We start from the raw sequence: 17,891 nt of genomic DNA on the forward strand, positions 1-17,891 counted from the left end.
AATGAGAAGGGAGGTGAGGAAAGGTAGGTGGGATGTGGGGTGGGAGGAGGGAGGGTGAGAAAAGAAGGGAAGAGGTAAATGGAGGGGAAAGAGTGAGAGTTGTGTAGGGAAAGAGAGAGAGAGAGAGAGAGAGAGAGAGAGAGGACATTAATAATTGGAAGGATTAGGAAAGACCTAATGTAAGAGTTGGCATCTGAGTTAAGCTTTGAGGAATTAAGGATTCTAAGAGATGGGAATATATATTGGGTATGAGAGATCACCTGTGCGAATGTATAGGGGAGATAAAATGTCAAGTGATCAGTTAGAATAGAATAGAAAATGTATGATAAAGATATATATATATAATACAAATATAATATATAAATGTATATATATATAAATAATGTAATATAAAATGTAATAGCATAATATAAAATAAAACTTGAAAGGAAAATGTGGACCAGAATGTGGAAGTCTTTAAATGCTAGGCTTAGTATTTTTTATCCTAGAGGAAATAGTTACTAAAGATTTTTGAGTAAGGTAGTAACATGATATTCCAATCTGAGCTGCGGAGGGAAGACAAACCCTTCTGGTGTGAGGGCTTGCTGTGCCCTATTCAGGGCTGCTCATTCACCTTTGGTGTCTATTTTTTACCCAACTCTTACCTGTGACTCCAAGAAGTTGTAGCATGTGCAATTGCTGGTAAAATCATCTCAGCAGATGGGCTAAATCAGATTGAGGATAACCAGCAGCTATCAAAGCTATAGGTGAGTTAGGGGAAAGTTTAACTTAAGCATGTGAAAACTTCCCCCATAGAATGGGCAGATGAGAACAATTTGTTCCAATGGCCATGAAGGTGGATGAAGCAACCATTGTGGAGTGCTTAGAGCTTGGTCAGATATCAAAGATGCCAAGATTATCCTCCTCATCTAGGACCATCACTAGTTGTCTTGATTTTTTCCTTTCCACTGGACTTAGATGACTCTGAAAGAGACAGTGAAGCTGATGCAGTTAAGTCATGAGTGAGTCAAGATACCATCTCATGATGTCAATGATCCTTTTAGAAATAGAAAACAATTGTGGTAGATTTGGGAAGGTGGAGACTGGAAGCAGCTCTGAGACTCATTAGGAAGCTATTACAACAGTCCATATGGTAGGTAATGAGGTTCTTAACTAGGGCAGTGACCATGTGAGAAAGGGATGTATTTGAAAATTATATATATATATATATATACACACACACACACACATATATATATATATATATGTATATGTATGTATGTATGTATATATGGAGGTAGAAGAGAGCAGACTAGGAGTTGAAAGAGAGAGAAAAGTCAAAGAAGACCTCAGGATTTCACTGATGGGTGACTGGAAGGCTGGTGAGGAATTCCATCACAAGTGAGACATTTAGAAGGGGAATAGGATATAAAGAGTTCTGTTTTGGAGCTGTTGAGACTTAGACACCTATTGGACCTACAGATGGAGCTGTCCAGCAGGCAGTTGACAAGACAGGAGACTCATTAGAGACAGATGGCACAATGGGAACTGATGAGATCAACAAGAGAGCATGGTGGAAAATAAAAAGGCACAGGACAGAGCCTTAGAGGATACTTAGACTTAGTTGTCAGAATAAGGCTGCTGATCCAGCAAAGAAACAGAATTGGTGAGATAATGGTACCTGCCTTCTCCCTATCTTCTAAGAATGTCATAAAATTAATGACATAAAGCATGAAAATGTTTTGGATTGTTTCTGTCCAAGTTTCACCTTATCAGTACAGAGACTTTGAGGTCATTTGGGGTCTGGAATGAAGCTCTTGGGGCTTTTTGAAGTTCTTGGGCAGTTAGATGGTGAAGTGAATAGAGGGACCATCTTAGAATCAAGAAGACTTGAGTTAAAATTTGACCTTAGATTCTTATTAGCTATTTGACCCTGGACAAGTCACTTAACATCTGTTTGCCTCAGTTTCCTTATCTGTAAAATGAAGATAATAATAGCACCTATTTCCAAGGGGTGTTGTGAGGATCAAATAAGAATAAAATAACAAATAACAATAGTTATAAACTGCTTAGTCCAGTGCCTATCATAGAATAAGTGCTATGTAAACGTTAGCAATTCTTCTTGTTTCATTAGGAATATTCTAGGCTTTCTGGAAGTTGCTTAGTGCCATCAACGGGTAACTCTTAAGGGAATAAGAAGCATATTCAAAAACAACTATGAGGTAGGGAAAAGTTTGATATGAATTTAGGAGATCTTGTAATAGAAATCAGAAAGTTCAGTACTTAGGAGTTAAGCATTTAAGTTAGAGTACTATCAGTAATCCTTAATTCAGACAGCTGATGGAAATGCTTTTTTTTTTAGTATTTGACTTGGCTGTGATAAGAAATAACCTATGATCTTCCACAAAAAAGGCACAATTTCTGCTCCTATGAGTGGTCAGAAGCAGGATTTGTTTAGTTTACTACTTTTGTGTGTGCCTCCTTTCTTTGTGGTTTATATTTTTCTACCCTGTTTCACTCTCACAGATCTTTTTCCTGAGTGGCTCTATTCTTTGCTCAATTATTACCTGCCACTCCCCCCTCCCCATGCCCATATGTTTCCCACAATTCTATTTATTGCCTTTCCACACTGACACCCCAAACCTTGGAGTTGCATTAGAATCAACCTGAAAATTGCAATATACTTTTAACTTTCTATCTATCCCATGAACAAACTGAATTTTGGATTTCATGAAACATCTCAAGCTAGTTTCTTAGTATTTTGGAATCATGGGAACTCAACATTCCAGTATGAAGCATATCATCAAGCACATTTTCTTTAGTTTCTATGCATATTTGGAAGGAAATTCAAACTTGTATTTTTATTTATACTCAAGGCAAGAAAACACTGATTCATGAAAGCAATCTGATATTCCCAAAGCCCTTTGAAATCTTTCAAAAATTTGTTTTCTATCTTCCTTTTGAAACAGGAACAAAAATGATCACATTCCCCCCTAGGATTTGCATTTTGTACAAACATGAAATCTTTCAGATGGGAAGAAATATAGAAAATACAGCCACTCATTTTTTATTTTTATTGACAGGGGTGAACTCTAGAAGCTTCTGTGATGGCAAATGACTAACAGCTCTCCACTCCTCCAAGGCCAAGTCCCTGAGGAAGAAACACATTAGTAGATAGGATTCTGTTGTGTTATTATTAGTCTGTATATTGATTATATACTCCCTACTTTATGGAGGGGTGTTTTTAAGGATCCAAAGATGATATACATATGGAGAAGGAAAACACTGTTAATCCAAATCACAAATGTGTTCTAGTAGAATATAAACTCCTTGAGGGAAGGAACTGTTTCTGGTTTTTTAAATATCTCAAGTGCTTTTCATATTATAGAAACATAATAAATGCATATTGAACTTAATATAAATTATGCAATAGAAAAATTTATGAAATCTGGATTTTAAAAATGTTTTAATAGTAATCAGTTAATTATGGTGATACTTTTTTTGAAAAAGGATCTTTTTTTGGGAATTAAAATAGCAAACAATAGTTCATGTGATTTCTTGACATCAGGTTTTATTAAAGCAAGGTCCATCTGAACTTGGAAGTACCTTTGACTTTAGTTTTTCTTACAATCAATTAATTTCAAATCAACAAGTATTTATTAAGCATCTATTAGATACAAAACACTGTGCTAGTCTCTGGAGATACAGGTCAAAATGAGAAACAGAAGCTTTTATTTTAAAGGGCATACAGTGGAGGAAGGGAATATAAGATAGTTTGAGGATTTGTTTATATTTATTCCCTGGCACTAAATGCAGGATTTTTTGGGGACACATAGTAAGTGTTTTATAAATTTTTATTATTCATTCTTTCATTCCTTCACTCATTCATTTTCTATCAGGAAAGGCTTCCTATAGGAGCCTTCCTGATATGAACCATGAAAGAAACTCAAGATTCTAAGAGGTAGAGATAAGGAAGAGATAGAAGCCTGAGCTAAGATAATAGCACATGGGTTAATTTGTTTGGAAGATAAAATATATAAAGAGGAGTAAGATGAACTAAATGTGGAAAGGCAGTCTGGGTACAGATTATGAAAGGTTTTACAATACAAAGTTGAGATATTCATATTTTGTTCTTCAGCCACTTTTGAGTGGCTGAAGTCAGTGACATTTGAGAAGGAGAGTGACATGGTCAGATTGTAATTTAGGAAGATTATTTTAGCAGTGATATGAAAGATAAATTGGATAGCCAAAAGGCATTTTAAATATAATCTAGTCCAATTACATTTTTACAGATGAGGAAACTGAGGTTCCAATGGGTTAAATACCTTCTCCAGGGTCACAGAAGCAGTTAGCAAGAGAGTTAGGATTTGAATTTGTTTCCTCCAGCTCTAAATGCTTTGCTATTTCATTTTATTTTAAATTATGAAATAAAACAAGAATTTACATTACATAGCATAATAAAAAAGATGATTACACATCAAACTACAAATCTATTGTGTACAATTTGCTATTCCTTTTAGATATATAATAAAGTTTCATGTAAATTTCCCCTCTCTCTCTTATTTTTCTTCCCTCCCCACCCCAAGGCAGAAAGCTACCCTAGATACAAATATATGTGTGTTGTACATATATATGTAAGATTATTCTACATATACTTATATTTATTAATTCTTTCTCTGAATGCAGATAGTGTCTTCCTTCATATGCCCTTTATAGTTAATTTGAGTATTTATAATAGTCAAAATGACTTATTCCATCAAAGATGTTTTTAAAACAACATTGCTGTTATTGTATGCAATGTTCTCTTGGTTCTACTCACTCTTCTCTTCATTAGTTCATGCAAGTCTTTCCATGTTTTTCTAAGATAACCAAGCTCCTTATTTCTTATAGCACAGAAGTATTATTCTATCCCAATCATATACCACAACTTGTTCAGCTTTACTCTTTCTGCAACATTATGCTGCCAACCCACTGTTTATGGAAAACTTTCTTTGGCAGTAAAAGAGAGTTATTGATGGGTCTAGGAAAGGATTTATCAATTCAAGATAATCCTGCCAGTGGTTCATGACAGATATGATTTAATTTACTTCAGCTTTGTTAATAGCCCATTTTTACATTACCTGAATGCTTGCAGGGGGAGTGGGAGCTAACTCACTATTACTGGAGTTTACAAGTTGAGTCATATGAAAGTAAAAAGTAAAAATGCTTAATATATGTCTATATATCCATCTCTATCTAACTGATATGATTCTATAGGGTCCTACTTTCCAAGCAGAGAGAAAACTAATAGTGGTTACTGGACAGATAACTTCATGAATGAGTATAATGAAACTGTAGGGCTAATATTATGGCATCTGCTGCACCTTATTAATGCAAATCACTTGATGGTATAAAAAGGCATTGTGGTAAGAACATTGTTCTAGGTTTGACTTCAGAATCATGGCTATCATTTATATAATGCTTTAACATTTGCTAGGGGCTTTACATATATCATTTGGTTCTCACAACAACCATGTGATTTAAGTGCTATTATTATCACTGTTTTTACAGATGAGAAAACTGATGCACAGGGAGGTCAGGTAACCTGACCAGGTCACGCAGCTAGTAAGTGTCTGAGTCACAATTGAAACTCAGTTCTTCCTGATTTGAGGTGCATCATTGTATCCACTGAGCCACAATGCTGCTATGAGACCTAGGATAAATCATTTTACTTCTCTAGATCTCAGTTTACTAATCTGTAAAATGAGGAAGTTGTAGCCTGATCATCTGACCTCTAAGGGCTCCTCTGATTCTAAAAATTTCTTCTTTAATTCTAGGATTTTTTCCTTTCCCTCTTTCTTTATGATTTGGTTTAACACAACACAGTTTGGCTGTGGGATTGGGGTAGAGTTTGGCTACTTCCCACAAACATTAATAAAAACCTCGCTATTGCAGTGACAGATTTAGAGCTGGAAAGGACCTCAATGGTCATCTAGGACAGCTCCTTTGCACTTTGTATAGACTTCACAAGTCTGAATACACTGTTTTTGAGATTCAGAAATATCACCGGTTTAGTAGAGCCTGACCAAAGGATATCAATTCTTACCATAATCATAAAGCCAGGGCCATTGAACTGTGGGAGAGGAAAGGCAGCATCTATTGCCAATATTCCTAAAGAGGGTTGCCAGACTGTCTCCTATTTTGAGGTTACCTCTAGGCAGTAGATGAAAGCAAGGAGATGCTTGCCCTAAGGATCATTGTTTGGGCTGGTTTCTTATATTGTGATAGTAGAACTGTTTTGGTAGGAAGGAGGGCAAGAGAGCCAAGTGAATCCTTTGTATAGGAGTTCTGGGGAATCTGGTTATCTGGATGCCTTTTCCTATGTGCTTATGTTTTATGTTTCCTTGTGCATCATGCACCCCTTGGAAAGTACAGTGTTGCCTTATTCTTGAATATGTTCAAGTGTAGGCATAGATGACTTAATGTCATAACATCAGTGACTGCCTAGTCCTTGATAACACCTTCTCCATTCTTTTGGATATGCCTATACAAGAAATCTTAGGATCCTAGCAGTCAGCATTTGGGGGACCCTGATAGCACTAGGAATTCTATAACGTAAGGAGCTACCAAGTCTCTCCTAAGAGAACTAACTTTTCCCACTATGTTACTCAATAGGGAGAGGGTCCTGAATGTCTTGTTCCAGGAGATCATGTAGATGGTTGAGATGTTGCTAAGGCAGGTTTTGAAAGGAACACTGAAGGTGCTAGAGAGGAGAAGGAGGATATAGGGGAAGAAAAGGATGACAGAACTTGGTGTCATACCCCCCTGTTAGGGTTTGTAGGTATTGAGGTTTCCCTCACTCTCATGCTATCGGACCTTAGCCATCAATGCTATAGCAGTGTGGCAGCTCAGAAAGGTTTCATTGCTCTTGCAAAGGGTGGACTGTGGACTTGAAGCATCAGTACCCCATGATCCCTGGGCAGACCTCATCCATTGTGTGCCAGGCACAAGTTCTCGGGATTTCTGAACAGTCAGCGTTCCTGTGGTGAGTAACAGTGGCTTCCAGGCATTGAGGCTGCAGCATTCCTGTGGTGATGGGCAAGTCTCTAGCACCATTTCTCATCTTCTAGATTGAGCGCTAGGCTTATAGCAGCAGTGTGGGGCCAGGGCCAAGGCAATCTTCTGTCCCTAGAGGTTGGGAGGTGGATTACTTTGAGAAACAGGAACTGAGAATGTTCACTGTAAATGAGTTTTCCTGATTTTATCCCGTGTTTCTATTTTTAGCAAATTATTAATTTTTATCATTACAATAAGATATAATATGATTAATTACTGGCAGGTCATGGGAAAGCAATTCAGAGGGAATGGAGGCTCTGAGAATTAATTTGAGTAGATATGTACCCAAGTCCAGTTTAGATAGCTGGAAGTAATGGAAAGGATCAGTTATATTTAGGAAATAATGTTGAAGAAAGGGGTGGAGGGAGAAAGGGAAAGGGATTAAGTACTTATTTAGCACCTACTATATGCTTGACCCTGTGCTAAGTGTTTTATGAATATTGTCTTATTTGATACTTGCAACAACTCTGAGAAGTAGGTGATATTACTATTCCCATCTTGAGGAAACTGAGGCAGAGGTTGAGTAATTTGCCCATAGTCACACAGCTAGCAAGTTTCTGAAGCTAGATTTGAACTCAGGCCTTCCTGCCTCCAGACCCAATGCTCTATCAACTGTACCACCTAGTTGAATAGGGATGACATGTCCAAATGGAACATTTGAATACAAGGATATACTGAATAGGTGCCCCCACCCACATTTTCACATAATAAGTGATTTCACTGCTGTAGATATTTTTTGTCGGGATATGTCCTCTACTAATGCAGATAAGAAATTTTTTGCAACTTAGAATCTTAGAAAGTTGCCTGTAATACTGAAAAAAAAACTACTGACTCACCCAGGATCACTTAAGATCAATGTGTATCAGTGGTGAGACTTAAGCCCAAGCTTTCCCAACTCCCAAATTGGCTCTCTCCGCTGATTTTACCCATGATATGATTTAAGCAGCCCTGGAATGACCCCTTTTAGAAATTATTCATCACCCTATCACATAACACAGTGCCTGAAATTCTCCAATTTAAGATTCATTGTTCTCTTTAGGCATCTTCCTTTAAAATAATAGGGTAGCTATTTAAAATAATAGGATAAAGTGCTGACCGTGGAGTCAGGAAGGCCTGGGTTCAATTTTGGTTTAGGCATTTACTAGCTGTATGACCCTGGGCAAGTCACTTAATGATTTTTGCCTCAGTTTCTTCATCTGTAAAACAAGCTGCAGAAGGAAATGGCAAGTCACTTTAGTATCTCTCTATGGATTTGATCCAAGATATGATTTGAGTGGCCCTGGAAAAGCTCCTGTTCAAAATTATTCCCCACCCTACACCATGTTCCAAGCACCTGAAATTCTACTATTTAAGGTTCATTGTCTTCTTTTGATATCTTTCAAGACAGGTAACACCTTAGAACTGAATATGAATGAGTTTGTCAGACTGATTATCTTCAAGGCAAGAAGGCCCACGGACGAACATGAGAGCTGGAGGAGGAAAAACTTGTTGGCCGAAGGGGAGGAAAGAGCAAACATAAAGGAAAGGGTCAAGACCCTCAAATCTGTCCATGATTTTTCTTAGAGTCACTTCAGCAAAACAAAGTTTATTTCTAGAGAAGGAAGTAAGTAAGGATTCATGTGATAGTCACTGTGCTAAGCACTTTAAAAATAGGATCTCATTTGATCCTTAGAATTAGGTTATGAATTATAGAATGCTATTATCTCCATTTTTAGCTGAGGAAATGTAAGGAAACAGAAATTAAGTAACTTGACTAGAGTCACAGAGCTAGTAACTGTCAGAGGATGGATTTGAACTCAGGCCTTCCTGACTCCATTTTTCTATCCATTGTACCATTTAGCTGTCTCCAGAGACAAAAAGGTTTGCAATAAATGAATTCAAATTATTTCATAAACAAGGTCCATCCCCATAAAGTTTGATGACTTCAAAGAGAATTTTTAAAAGGGGCAAATGCTAGAAATCAAGTCAACAAAATTCAATGCCCAAGTGACATTGGGAAAATGCAATACGAGTCTCTTTTCAGTCCAATTTTGTGATTTGGAGGAAAAAAAATCAGCATTGATAATTTGCTTCTTTTTCTCCCAGGTCCTATACCCACCATATTTCCTTTTGTAATAAAGTTTTCATTAAAATGAAGCTCTGACTTTCCCTAGAAAATACAAGGAGTTTCATATAACCAAATTCTGTTGTGTGCCAATTCTAAGAATTATTTTGAAAGGTACATTGCTCAATTTCTGAAATTTAATTTCTAGGGAAATTAGGTTTACACAAGTTTTGCATTTGAATATTCAAGATACCCTGCTATGAATCATGCCTGCATATTGACTAAATACCTCTCTCTCTGTTTTCTGATATCTTCATGTTTTTGGAAACTATTGAATGGTACTCAAGAGAGGAGCCTGAAAAGGTTTCAAAGAATGTATTCATAAGCCATTACTAAGCTTCTCTCCAACATTGCACATCTTCACATTTATAACAATTCTTAGAGAGAAAGGAGTTTAACTGAAACTAAAATAATTTATAAGTTAAGAAAAATATAAACACATTCTGTTATCCATAGTTAGATTAGTTTTCATTTTCAGCAGTATATATGACATTTGAGATAATTTTGGTAAATATGGCTTTCATTTCTGCCTTGCAAGTCCCTTTGCCCAACATTGACCAAACAGTAAGAACAACATTAAAAACAGTGTTAAAGATGTCCAAGTCACTTAACCTTTCTAGGTCTCAGTTTCTTCATTTGTAAAATAAGGAAGTTGGACTGACTGGCCTCAGAAATCCCTTCCAATTCTAAATCTAAGATCCTGAAAAAGTGAAAAGATATTATGAGTATCACACTGTGTTCTTACTTAGTCCATTGTATCTTTCTGGTGTGAAGACTAAGGTTTAGCATTCTGATACTATACTGCTTTCTGCTTTGAGTTCTCTCTTCTATCTCTGTCTTTCTGTCTTTGTCTCTTTCTCTGTCTCTTGTTTCCATCCCTCTGTCTCTTTCTCTGCATGACAATGGTGTATTCAAGTTCCAGGAATGAATAGGGATGTATGGGTAGAGAACTGCCATTCTGTGGTTATGCAAATTGGAAATATTAAATACAAACTGCCAGTCCTTTTTTTCATTAGAAAGAAGTAAAGAAGTAGCTCAACCCTGAAAACTTATTTTAATTTCCTCTTAGAGAATTTCCCTTCTTCAAAACATAAGTGATGGTGCCAAATCCAATCAAATAATTGTGCTTACAACTGGGTAGAAGAAGGCATAACTATTCATTTTTGTCCACGTGACCTAAAGAGGCACTAGCTGAAAGGAAATGAGTCATGTCTAACTAACTCAAAGGTGGAAAATGGAGATTGTAGCTGAGTGAAAAATCCATTGCTCTAAGTAAGTCTTTCACTAACTTGAATGGAGATTCTCTTACATTGTGTTATGATGTCACTTTGCAAAATATACTACAATTTTGAAATTGTACTTTGTATACTCTACATCATGTGAATCCCATAACATATAGACATGATTTTCCTAATTCTATGAATATTTTTCCTAAGGTCAGGACTGACCTTTAATTTAGGCAGAGTACTTAGAACCCTATATGAAAGATTTTGAGGGACATGTAACGACCTCACAAATATAACTCCCAGTGGATGGTCTACCTAGGGATATTTTTGCTCATTAGAGATTTTCCTATATCTATGGAGTCACTTATTCTTTTTTTTTTGCAGAGCAGAAGGTGGGACAATTGGGGTTAAGTTACTTGCCCAAGGTCACATGGCTAGTTTTTTGTGTTAAGTGTCTGAGGCTGGATTTGAACTCAGGTCCTCCTGACTCTAGGGCTGGTGCTCTATTCACTGCACCACCTAGCTGCCCCAGAGCTATTTATTCTTGAAGTGTATGTCAGACCATATCACTTCCCATATTTAATAAACTCCAATGGCTCTCTATTACCTCTAGGATAAAATATAAAATCCTTTGTCTGACTTTTAAAGCCCTTCATATCCTGGCCCCTTCCTACCTTCCCAGTCTTTACAAGTACTCTAGAATCCAATAAACCTGGAAGCTGGAATCAGGAAGACCTAGGTTCAAATTCTATCTCTGATACACATTTAGCTGTATAATGTTGGATTTAAACTCTCATTTGGCCTGTTTCCTCCTCTGTAAAATGTAGTACCTCAATGGGTTATAATGAGGTTCAAATAAGATAGCATATGGAAAATGCTTTGCAAATTTTAAAATGCTACATAATTTCCTATTATTATTCTTGTCTTTATGCAAATATCTTCTAGATTTATATATCCAGTCTTTATCTTTCTCCTGAGCTTCAGTCCTATGTCACAACTGCCTGCCAGTCATCTCTACCTGGATAACACATAGACATCTCAAACAAAGTATCCAAAATCATTATTTTTCCTCTTGACTCCCCTCCCCTTTCAAAATTCTCTGTTTCTGTTGAGGGTGACATCATCCTTCCCTATTCCCAAACCAGGAATCATCCTTAACTCTTCATTTTCTTATATCTAATAAATTGTTGAATTTGTCACTTCTACCTCCAGAGCATATCTTTTATCTAGCTCCTTTCCACTCCCATGGCTATCATCCCAGTTCAAATCTTTTTTCACCTTTTGGTTGAAATTATAATAATCTTCTATTTGAACTTCTCCCTGCCCTCACAATTTCTCCCCTTTTCAATCTATCCTTCACACAGATTCTGAAATATATTCATAAAGCATATTGGATCATGTTAACACACTGCTGCAGCTCAATCATCTTCAGTGAATCCCTAGCCACTAGCTTCTAGAATAAAATGGAAACTCCTTATGTTGGCATTCAAAGCACTGTAAATTGTGACTCTAGCCTATATTTCTAGGTTTATTTTAAAAATTTATTTACCAATGCTACTTTTAAACATGCATTATGTTCTATCCAAATGGTTTCCCACGCATCACATTCTGTATCTTACCTCTGTGCCTTCATATAGGTTGACTCTAAGTCTAGGATGATCTTCCCTCCTCACCTTCACCTCTTAGAATTCCTAAAATCCTTTAGTTTTTATGGCACCTCCTATAGGAAACCTCTCTTTATCCTCCTGGTTGTTAATGTTTTTTCCCTTCAGCAATTTTCATGCATATCCTTATCTATTTGCATGTTGTGCTCCCTTCTTCCTCCCTTCCCCATCTCCCATAGTGAAAAGTAAGCTGTTTGTGAGCAGGGGATGTTTTTCATTTTGTCTATGTATCATTAATACTTAGCACAGTATTTTGCAAATATTAGCCTCTTAATAAATATTTGTTGGATTATATTGATGTTATCCAATGTTCAATCATTTATTGTAACTTGTCATCCTACCTCCATAACATATTTTGCATCTGTCCCCTTGTCTCGACGCACAAGGTTCCCATCCTAGGTCACAGTTTTCTGCCTGCTACTTCTCCCTGCATTTTACTTATTACAAAATTAATTGTTTGAAATCATAAGGAAGGTTGGTTAGCAGATGTGAAGCATTAGGATGATGGAGAAGTAGTCATATGGCAGAAAAGTTAATGAGATTATAAACTATGGAGGTGATAGTGCTCCTGTGCTCAGCTCTCCTCACTCCATACCTGGAGGACCTTGCTTAGTTTTGGGTACCATGTTTTAGGAATGACACAGATAAGGAGAGTTTTTAGAAGATGGTGACTAAGATCATGAAGGACCTTGAGATCATGTTGTCTAAGGTCTTGTTGTAGAAATTGGGAGTATTTAGCCTGGAGAAGAGAAAAGTTTTGGCCAGTGGGGTTATTGAAGGTAGAACAGGGAATGGTTTTAGCAGCAATCTTTAAGTATTTGAAGGGCTGTCATGGAGATGGAAGGGTTAGGCTTATTCTGCTTGCCTCTAGAAGACAGGTCTAAGAAAGCAGAGTGGAAGTTACAGAAAAGGAAATTTAGTCTTGATATAAGAAAAAAAATGAACAATTAGTGCTGCTCCAAAGTAGATAGGACTACTTCGGGAGGTAATGTTTTCTTTCCTCAACACATGAAGTCTTTCTTGATTTTTTAAAAATTTATTTTATTTTTCATCTATGGAACAAAGCAAACATAATATAATACAGCAAAAAAGATGCTGTACATGAAACCACAGTCTCTTATGTGCCTCTTATTCCTTTTAAATACATAATAAAATTATCATGTATATTTCTTGCTTTCCTTTTTCCTCTTTGTTCTCTCCCCCACCCAAGTTTATCATTAAGAGGTTTCTGGTTCAGGTCCATATTGAGCTTGCCAGCTTGTGAGATCACTTCCAAATCTGAGATTCTCTTATTCTGTGGAGTTGACAAAAGAAAACGAGAAAAGTTTAGTTGAGCTTGTACAGAAAAAAAAATGGTTGAAAAAGATATTAACGAAGATATTAAAGGCAACCTAGGGAGAATGGTCTTGGCCATGGAAAAGAGCTGAGAAAATGAACCTTCTCTTATTCTTCTTTTTTTTTTTTTAAAGCAATTGGGGTTAAGTAACTTGCCCAAAGTTACACGGCCAGTTATTTTGTGTGGGTGTTAAGTATCTGAGGCCAGAACCAATGCCCGGTCCTCCCAACTCCAGGGCCAGTGTTCTTATTCACTGCACCACCTAGCTGCCCCAGGACCTTCTCTTCTTTACAGAGATGAGGAACTATGCAGAACATATTTTTTCAGACCCATTTTTATTGGTTTGCAAAATGGCATTTTAAAAAACTCTTTGGTGTTATTTTATTATTATTTTTGTTAAACAGATTATCTCTGGATAGGGGAATGGGGAGGGATATCTTCAGAGATGAAGGTGATATACAAATAGAAGATAGAAATTTCCTTTTGAACATTTCAAACTGGGTCAGCATCTCAAGCTCAACATGTCCAAGATAGAAGACTTTTCTTTTACCCCAAATCAGTCCCTCTTCTGAACTTCCCTATTACTGCTGAGAGCAACACCATCCTTTTAGCATGTCATTGGTGTTATACTGAATCATTGCAAGTCCAATCAGCTGCCAAATCTTGCTGTTGCTACCCCTACTATATCTCTTGGATGTGTCCATTCTTCCTCAGTCATGTAGCCTACTTAGCCCTTACCACCTTTTTCATAGACTATTGCAATAACTTTCTATTTGGTCTCCCTGCCTCAGGCTTTTTCCTATACCAATCTATCTTCTATGAAACCAACTAAGTGATTTTCTTAAAATATGGGTCTTATCATTTTTGCCGCCCCTCACTCCTCTTCAATAAAGGGCATTGACTCTCCCTTACCTCTAAAGTAAAGCATAAAATTCCCTGTTTGGCACTTAAATTTCTGCATAACTAGTACTTTTCTTATCTTTCCAGTATTCTTATGCTTTACACTCCTCCCCATAACTCTAGAATCCAGTTACACTGATTTACTCACTATTCTTATACACGCCTCTCTGTCTCCTCACTGTGTGCCTTTGCACTGCAATGGCCATTATTCAGTCCTAGAACGTTCTCTTTCCTCACCTTTCCCTCAGAGCCACCTTCTTTATGAAGTCTTTTTTTAAACTTGTCCTCCTTCCAGCTGGGGGTCCTCCCTCCTCAAACTACCTTTTTATATTTTATGTATCACTGTATGTGATATATACACTGTATGTGATATATATATATATATACATATCTATGTGTATATACATATATACTTCTTTACATACATACCACACATTATACATGTATATGTTCACACAAATACACATATATGCATACACACATATATAATATTTATAGTATATCTTTTTTCCCTTTTCAAATATAAGTTTCTTGACTTACATGGAGTGATGCTAAGTGAAGTGAGCAGAACCAGGAGAACATTGTACACAGTAAGCAGCATTGTGCGATGATCATCTTTGATAGACAGCTCTTTTCAGCAATGCAAGGATCTAAGACTCATGATTCAAAGACTCAGGATCCAAAAGACTCATGATGGAAAATGCTATCCACATCCAGAGAAAGAGCTATGGAATCTGAATACAGATGGAAGCATATTATTTACTCTCTCTCTCTCTCTCTCTCTCTCTCTCTCTCTCTCTCTCTCTTTCTTCTTTCTTTTTTGCTTTTTGGAGGGTGGAATGCAGGGCAACTGGGGTTAAGGTTACATGGCTAGTTAGTGTTAAGTGTCTGAGGCTGGATTGAACTTGGGTCCTCCTGACTCCAGGGCCAGTGCTCTGTTCACTGCGCCACCTAACCATCCCTGTTTCTTCTTTCTTGTGGTTCCTCCCATTCATTCTAATTCTTTACAACATGACTAATGTGAAAATGAGTTTAATATGAAGTATATGTAAAGCTTATATCAGATTGCACACCATCTTGGGGAAGGGGGAGGGGAGGGAGAGAAAATGTAGAACTCAATATCTTATAGATATGAATGTTGAAAATTAGAAATTAATTAACTAATTAAAAAAACAATCTTAGAAAAAATAAGCTTCTTGATGGTAGGAACACTTTCCCTTTTGTGTTTATATCCCCTGAACCTAACCCAGTGCCCATAATATAGTAGACACTTGAGTGCTTTTCAATTAACTGATAAAAAAGGCTGCTTAAACCTAAGGCAGAGGGCAAATTTTCTTTAAGACCAAGAGTAAAACCCTAATCATGCTATTATGTTGACCTCACAACCTGTTTCTTGGTCCTGAGATGTTTTTCTCAGTCTAAAATGCATTTCCTTCATGTTTCTGTGTGCCCACCCTGAGAAGTTCATATACTTTGATTATATCATCTGTGCCTCCCTGTCCAGTTTGACCCCCTTCACAAAGATCCAAAGCTTGTGCACCCTGTCATGCTTTTTCCTAAATCCCTAGCTTCAGAATTCTGAATGCCATTCTTGGTTTACCTGCATGGACTTTGAACCTTGCTTATGCTTTCCATTTTGGCAGGACATTATGGATTGTGAACTTGAAATTAAACCTTTTGATAGTGAGTTTTCCAGACTCCTGGTCTTGACTTTTCCTGATCCATTCTCTTCCATGACCCAGAATTCACAATTGTGGACAATTATATGGAAAGAATGGCACAGAGGATAGAATATTGGATCTGGAGTCAGGAAGACTGGAGTTCAAATCCTACCTCAGACACATAAGTAGCTAATCAATCCTGGTCAAGTTATTTAACATCTCTTAGCTTTCATTTCCTTATCTGTAAAAGGGGGATGAAAGCACTTACTTCACAGGGTTATTGGGAGGATTAAATGAGGTTTAAGATATTAAAGCATAAAATTACACTAAGAGTTTTGGGACACTCTGTGTATATAAAATGCATTGCAAATCTCGAAGCATTGTTTGAATATTATTATTATTATTGTAACAACAAATTATCTGAGTTTACTCTGCTGAGAACGTTGAGAGGGTTCAGGGGAAAACAATACTAGTCATCAACTTCTGGGAGGAAGAACTGGGAATAATTTGTTGGACTGGTGAATTTTTGAGGCAAATTTCACCATGCATATTTATATACCCAATTAAAACTATTATATATAATTAAATTCCACTGTGATGTCAGTGGAATGACTGTTCCCTCCTTGGGCACAGATCAAGAACTACCTAACCCTCCATAGTTTCCCAGGTTGCTGTGGCTAAAATACCTACCCATCTCATAGACATCACTAGATGGGGCAGGTCCTCCCAATGACAGACACATGACTGGGTCCATCAATGAAGCCTTAGTGGGATTTGCTGGGGTTTGAATGTTGACAGCATAGCATTTGAAATCCCAAGTCACTTCCACATCACTATGAGGCATAGCTGGTATTTATATAGCACTATGGTCTGCAAAGCACTTTATATATATGATGTCATTTGAATCTAATAACAATCCTGGAGGGCAGGTGCTATTATTACCATAGTTTTATAGATGAAGAAACCTAGAATCATATAGGGAAAGTGGATTGCCCCTCCTCATAAATATAAAATTTTGGACATGAAGAGAAGCAGTATGATATTGTGGACAGGAAGTGAGGTCTTCTAATTAAGAATACTTGGGTTCAAGTAACACCTGGGACACATACTGGCTTTGTTATTGCAGGTAAGTCACAACCCAAGCACTTCTCTAAGACTATAGATTGCAGAAAAGACTCAGATCCACATTGGACAAAGAAGCAACTCACTAGTAGTTTCCAATACGGATGGAATTCAAATCTAGGTCCCTCATAGGGTCCTCTAGATTCAGCACTTTTCTTATTATACCACACTGCCTTTTAGTCATTAAAGAATGATTAAATTCAACTCAGAATAGGGTGTTCATGAAGGATTATTTCTGGTTTTGAATAGAAGGTCTGTTAGGTCAACTCATATACCAGTAAAATATGGCTGCCTACAACAACTTATAGGTTCTAGTCTTTCTTATGGCTCTTTGAAAATGGTATTTATTTTATTCTTTGGATTTGGATCACTATCACAGCACAGTGTGTGAAACATGGTAGGTACTTAAGAAATACTTGATGATTGATTACATTTTTTTGTTTGATTTTTTAAATTGATTTAACATCATTGTATATAGAAGACATTTCTTCATATGCTGTTGTGTTAGTATAATATTTGTCATGTTAGTATAACATTTGTCAACTCCTTTAGTCACCAGACTGATCTCTGACTAATTGAAAGGGTCTCCTATGTTCAACTCGAGTGTTTTGGTATGCTTTTTCGGGTATTGATCTTATTCCAACTAGAGTGCAAACTCTTTGAAGGCAAGAACTAAGTCTCATAATTCCTTTTTGTTCTCCATATCTCCTAGAACAATGTCTTCCATGTAGCAGCAGGTACTCCATAAAGTTTTTTGGAAGTTAACATAATGCTATCTAATGTTACTCTTTCTATTTTTTGGCC

This window comes from Petaurus breviceps, unplaced genomic scaffold, assembly GCF_028583685.1.
Source record: "Petaurus breviceps papuanus isolate PSGF00001 unplaced genomic scaffold, PetGlider_PUasm1.0 90919, whole genome shotgun sequence".
Lineage (NCBI taxonomy): Eukaryota > Metazoa > Chordata > Mammalia > Diprotodontia > Petauridae > Petaurus > Petaurus breviceps.